Source organism: Cyprinodon tularosa, unplaced genomic scaffold (assembly GCF_016077235.1).
Source record: "Cyprinodon tularosa strain WSP-4 unplaced genomic scaffold, ASM1607723v1 ctg270, whole genome shotgun sequence".
NCBI lineage: Eukaryota > Metazoa > Chordata > Actinopteri > Cyprinodontiformes > Cyprinodontidae > Cyprinodon > Cyprinodon tularosa.
Genome location: NW_024038975.1, coordinates 377,045 through 383,044, shown reverse-complemented (window position 1 = coordinate 383,044; position 6,000 = coordinate 377,045).

The window sequence follows — 6,000 nt, the reverse complement described above, 5'->3', positions numbered from 1 at the left end:
AATATAACAAATGCCCAAATCATCCACAAACCTTTTATCCTCAATTGGGAAAGGCGCTTGACCCAATGCAATCTCATTTTTATTTTTTTAGTCAAAAGATGGTGAGGAGTAGGTAAGAGTTTATTTTTATTTTATTTTTTTCAGAAAACTTCAATAGTTTCTCTGCCTTTGCTCGGTTGTTAAAAATACAGAATCCCTCCTGCCTTTCAGAGTGGATGAAACTCTGGATGTTTTTATTACACACAAAGTATAAACAAAACATTAATGTTCTGATCTGAAGTTAATTCAGATCAGATCAGTTAATTATCAAGACCACAGATTTCATATAAGCCAGTATTCCTTAACTCAACACCTTTATCTCCCGGTGCACATAACATGATCTTCTATGCTGAACCAAAAACCTATGAACTGGAACCAGGTCTTGATCAGGTCATCCAGAGTGCACTGAGCATTGTGTCATATAACCCTGCAGCAGCACGTACATGCAACCTTTTCCAGAAACATCATTTACCCCTGAGGACAGCCGGGACATTTGGAGAATCCATGAACAAGGTCAGCATTTAACAAGCAGCTGTTAAAGAGGCTCAGACCAACTTGATTTATTTGAGCTAAGCCCCTCTCCATCTCATTGCATGTTAGGTTAGAAGTTAAAGAGCTACAGATGCATATTTTATTCATGCAATGGTTGGTTTGTTGTCAGAACCAGTGGAGGCGACTGAAAGCAGCTTTCCTGCTGCATTGCACCTGCTTAAACGCGCCTAACTTTGCAGGGGAAGTGGGCTGTCTGCTCCCAGGGATGTGTTCCCGGTCCGCCGAGGTCGTGATGATGGGCGGAAAGCAGCCCCCTCCCAGTCTTTCCTTCCCTGCCCAAAACAAGAAATGACTAAAAAAAAAAAAAAACTAAAATAAACCAGGAACTGCAAAGCGGCGTGTGAGCAAATCAAATACAGCTGTTTTCCTTCCTGACTTGTAGAGTGGAGTCTTACCTGGAGGCGGCGGAGATAAGCGGGGCAGGTTAGGATGTCGGTCCGGGGATCACGGTTGGTTTGTCCGCCTGTCGGTGCGCCTCAGCACCGTCTGAAGCCAGAGCTCCACAGCCAGGGTGTTCCCGACAGGAGGGGGCGTGGCGAGCGTGGATCGTGCATGTGTGCGTGCACGCGGGGGACACGCACAAAACCCCCCAAAGATATCTCTCTCTCTCTCTCTTTTTTTTTTGCCAATGCGACATTTTTATTCCCATATTTATAGACTTTATAAATCTCATTCCGGGCAGCATAGTAATGTTGAGGGAAACTCCCTCAGGGGCGCCTCCAGAAATGTTTCATAGGGGTGGCCAGATATCTGGGGCCTCTGAAAAGAAAAGAAAAAATCATCCCTCTTTTTAAATTACCATCCCCCCATATCATCTCCTAAATGTGTAAAATTTCTACTATATATTAATAGTAATGGCAATAATATTGCCCTTTCAATATTTGGCGGGCTGTGGGCTTACGAGTAGCCTGAGCAAAATTAATAAAATCAAAGAAGTTGCCTACCATGAATATGAAGCTGATCCCAGTGGGAAATTTGTCCTGCATTTGTCCCTAACTATGTAGGGACAGTGATAGCCATGCCAGTCCAGGAACTGACTGCAGTTCTACTGTAAGGTGCCTTGGTCACTGTAAACCTGACATGTAACAACCAAAAAAAAAAAACCTAGCATGTTTCTTTAGGTTAATAGACTATATTAATTAGGCTATGTATGCCTTTCTTTTTTATTTTTTATTTTATTTTTATTTATTTTTTCAATTAGACTACTTTAAATAGAAATAGAAACAGGAAAAAATAGTGCAATTTTTATATATAGAAACCATTGCATATTATTAAACAATCCGTGTATCATTCGTTCTTTCTATTTTCAATTGTCAATCAAAAAACAAAAAATAAAAAATTGACTGGTTATTTTGTTTTTTGTTTTTTATTGTTAAACCAAAAACGAAAAAAGGATTTGTTTTTCATATATCAATTCTAAGCTCAGATCTAGAATACGAAATGGAAAAACGGACAGCAACGCAGAATTTGATTTTAATATTTAATCGGTACAGTTTACATGACCCGGAAGTTTGGTGGAGCTTTAGCTAAAAAAAACAATTGGCTTACCCCCATAGATATCCATAATAAAGGCTTTATTATGGATATCTATGCTTACCCCCACCACGTTCGATCAAGCTGCACCAGATAAGGCAGTCGGACCTATCAGCCATGGACAGTTACGGTCAAGGATCCAAGCGTGTGACTCTTAAGGAGGAGGACATGACAACGGAGAAAATCAGCAGGATTTTCCAGGTATAACTTTTTTCTTGAAACTTTTCTGTGCACTGTACTTTTAACTAGCAACAACAAACAGCGTTCTAGCGTCGCCATGGTAGCCACTTCATCACCCCACTGCCTCGCAAAGAGCTATTTCCGGGTCACGTAAACTGTACCGATTAAATATTAAAATCAAATTCTGCGTTTTTCCATTTCGTATTCTTGATCTGAGCTTAGAATTGATATATGAAAAACAAATCCTTTTTTCGTTTTTGGTTTAACCATAAAAAACAAAAAACAAAATAACCAGTCAATTTTTTATTTTTTGTTTTTTGATTGACAATTGAAAATAGAAAGAACGAATGATACACGGATTTTAAACAAATACTGGTTATGTAATTGGACAGCAGAGTGAGGGGGGACTAGTTTAAACTTCTCTAAGACAAACTTATTTTTGCAAAAGTGTCTGATAGAGAGTGCACTGGCCTCAGGGGTGAAAAACCTTCCAGATATCCTAAACCACAGATGACCTAATTTACTCACTTACCTCTCTAAAAATTTGATCTGTGTTTTACCAAATCTTTGCGTAGCTCTGAGTATGGAGAGCATTCTCCCTGTGAATGTTTATCTGCAGTGCAGAGCTTTTCCAAGCTAAAATGCATTAATATGATTATCAATAACAAGAAAGTTGTTTGGCAGATCATTTAAAGTGATGTCATCAATGACTTAGCATTAAGAAAAACTGGTAGTGGAGTACTGAGGAATAAAAGTGTATCATAAAAATATAATGTATGGGTAAACGTAATTTATGTTATTAAACACAGTTATTGCAAAAAATTAACATAGTTTTACAAGCTAATTATATAACTTTAAATTTTAGGTAACTGTTTACTGCAATTATTCAAAAGCAGGATCAAATTTAACTTTTTAGTTGATTTAATTATACCTGTTTTTGTAGATTTTAATATTTTTTTTTATAAAGGCTGTTTTATTTATTACTGTTATTTATGAACATTGCAGTTGCAGTCAAAAGAAAAATGTAAAAGTCACCTTACTTTTTTGAATGTGGGCTTAAGCCCACACTATTTGTTACAAATACAAAAAAGCAAAAAAAAAAAAAAAAAAAAAAAAAACACTCTCAGTGTAGTATTTTGATTTTAATGATTACATGCTTTTCATTAAATCTTAAACAAGCAGTACTACCCAAACATTTACTACTTAAGGATCTGTTTCCTGGTGTGGACAGGAAGCAGTGAGGATCTCCTGGGCTCAGTGCTAAACTTCCTTCACAGCATGGCAGTGCTGAGTGAGACAGAGGCTGAACACACCCTGCTTACTGCCACAGCTCTGCTCTGCTCAGGTCAGGTATCTCCAATTGGTAAACATTTTAACCAGGGGCTGTTTAACAAGTTATAGAACAAAGAATCTAATTGTCTTAGATAGCTTTCTTTAAATAAAGTTAGTTTCCCGTATAAACTAAAAGGACTTAAAGCGAATATTTAAGTGAAGGTTTCTATCAGCTTTGCACATCTAGAGCTCTTTAATTACCATAACAGATCAATCAGAATGAAAGGACACTACCTTCAGAAGTGAAATTAAGATTTTTTTTTTTTATTTTTTTTTTACAGATTCTCATCTTTTTTAGGTCTGGATTTTGACTGGGCCATTCTATCAAATTAATAGGTTTTGATTCTAATAGATTCTAGCTAATTCTTTATGCTTAGATTAGTCCTGCTTGAGGCGGAACTTCTGAATCAGACTGAAGTCTTTTGTGGCCTTTAACAGATTTTCTTCTAGGACAACTCTGTATGTAGTTTAGTCCATCTTCGCTTTAAAGGAATAGTACACCCAAAACATGATTAGCCTTCATTTTCTACTCACCCCCATGCTGAACAACACTCTGGAGTACTTTTTTGATATCTCAAATGCATCTGGAGATCTGGGAGGCTTCTTGCTGTCTGCTGACATTCAAATAATGGAGGTCTATGGTGCCCGAGACAGAAAGGTCCATAAAAGTCCACAAAAAACATGTCAATATTCCTCCATACTGCTCGTCCAATGTATTCCAAGTGTCCTGAGTGGGTAGCATCCAGAATTTACTCGAAACGAAGTCATTTAGAATGTTTTTAGAGCATAAACAGTAGTGTATAGGATTTCCTGAAAGCGCGCACATGCGCGCTCACGACGCTACGGAAGCCGGCAGACCAAGCCAGATGAAAGTGCGCATTCAGCGTCTGCTCTGCCAATAATGCAAGCGTAGAAGAAGAAATGTGCTGTTTACCTGTGCAAAGAAAGAAACAATGAAAGAAAAATGTCTGAGGACTTCAGTGTTGAGGAAGAGCATGAGTTCTTTGCCGAGCTGAATGCGTTGGTTTGGTCTGCCGGCTTCCGTAGCGTCGTGAGCGCGCATGTGCGCGCTTTCAGGAAATCCTATACACTACTGTTTATGCTCTAAAAACATTCTAAATGACTTCGTTTCAAGTAAATTCTGGATGCTACCCACTCAGGACACTTGGAATACATTGGAAGAGCAGTATGGAGGAATATTGACACGTTTTTTGTGGACTTTTATGGACCTTTCTGTCTCGGGCACCATAGACCTCCATTATTTGAATGTCAGCAGACAGCAAGAAGCCTCCCAGATCTCCAGATGCATTTGATATATCAAAAAAGTACTCCAGAGTGTTGTTCAGCATGGGGGTGAGTAGAAAATGAAGGCTAATCATGTTTTGGGTGTACTATTCCTTTAACCCCTTTAGCTTCCCAGTTGATGGAAAGCATTCCCATAGCATGATGCTGCCATCATGCATGTTTCCTGGATGGCACCGCCTTTTACAGTTGCCTTTTGTGTTGCACTTCTGAGGATGGGCCAACTCTTCTCCGTTGCAGCACATTTATTTTTGCAGAAACCAGGTTTCTCAGGGCCCAGGTTGGAGCAGCAGCGAGACGAGGGCCACAGTGTTTCGGCCGCCTGCTGTGCAGACTGACGAAGCTACGCACCCTCCATCATAACTACCTCCCCCTGACAGGGCAGCAGCCAGCACACTGATGAAGAGGAGATTCTTCTCTCTTCCCCACGCAAAGGCCTCTTTGAGACAAGAAAGAGTTGAACTGGCAGCCTTTTTTTCCCTCTGTGTTCATTAAGCTTTGGTGGTTTCAGATTGTTAGGGTGGAGCAATTAATCTGATTTTTTAATACTTATCAACATGAACACCACTGAATGCATTCACTGGTGCATCTCTAGACGGAGAATAGTGACAGGCGAAAACAATATTTATCTAAAGTGCAAAATGTTTATATATATATATATACCGTAAATTCTCTAATATAGGCCCGGGCCTTTATTTCACTCAAGTGCATCGCGGTCCAGGCCTTTATTGGATAGAGGCCAGTATTAGAGACAGGCCTCTATTGCTATTTGAGCAAAACAGACTACCAGTGGAATGAATAAAAATGAGATTTTGTGTCTATTTGAACCTATAAAACACTAGGTTCATTTATTGAAAAAGTACAGTTACCATGTCTCGCTTGGTTTGAAGTAAAAAAAATAAAATAAAAATCCTCCAATTCTGTTTAATTCTCCTCCTCAGTTTCCTCCTCCTCATCACTCGCGCTGCTCCTCCTGTTCTGCTGCGTGTCTGTTCTCTTCCTCGCGCAGACGGGTAGTAGTCAGGGCCTGTCGTTCAGCTGCGCAGGGCTGTGGTACTTGTA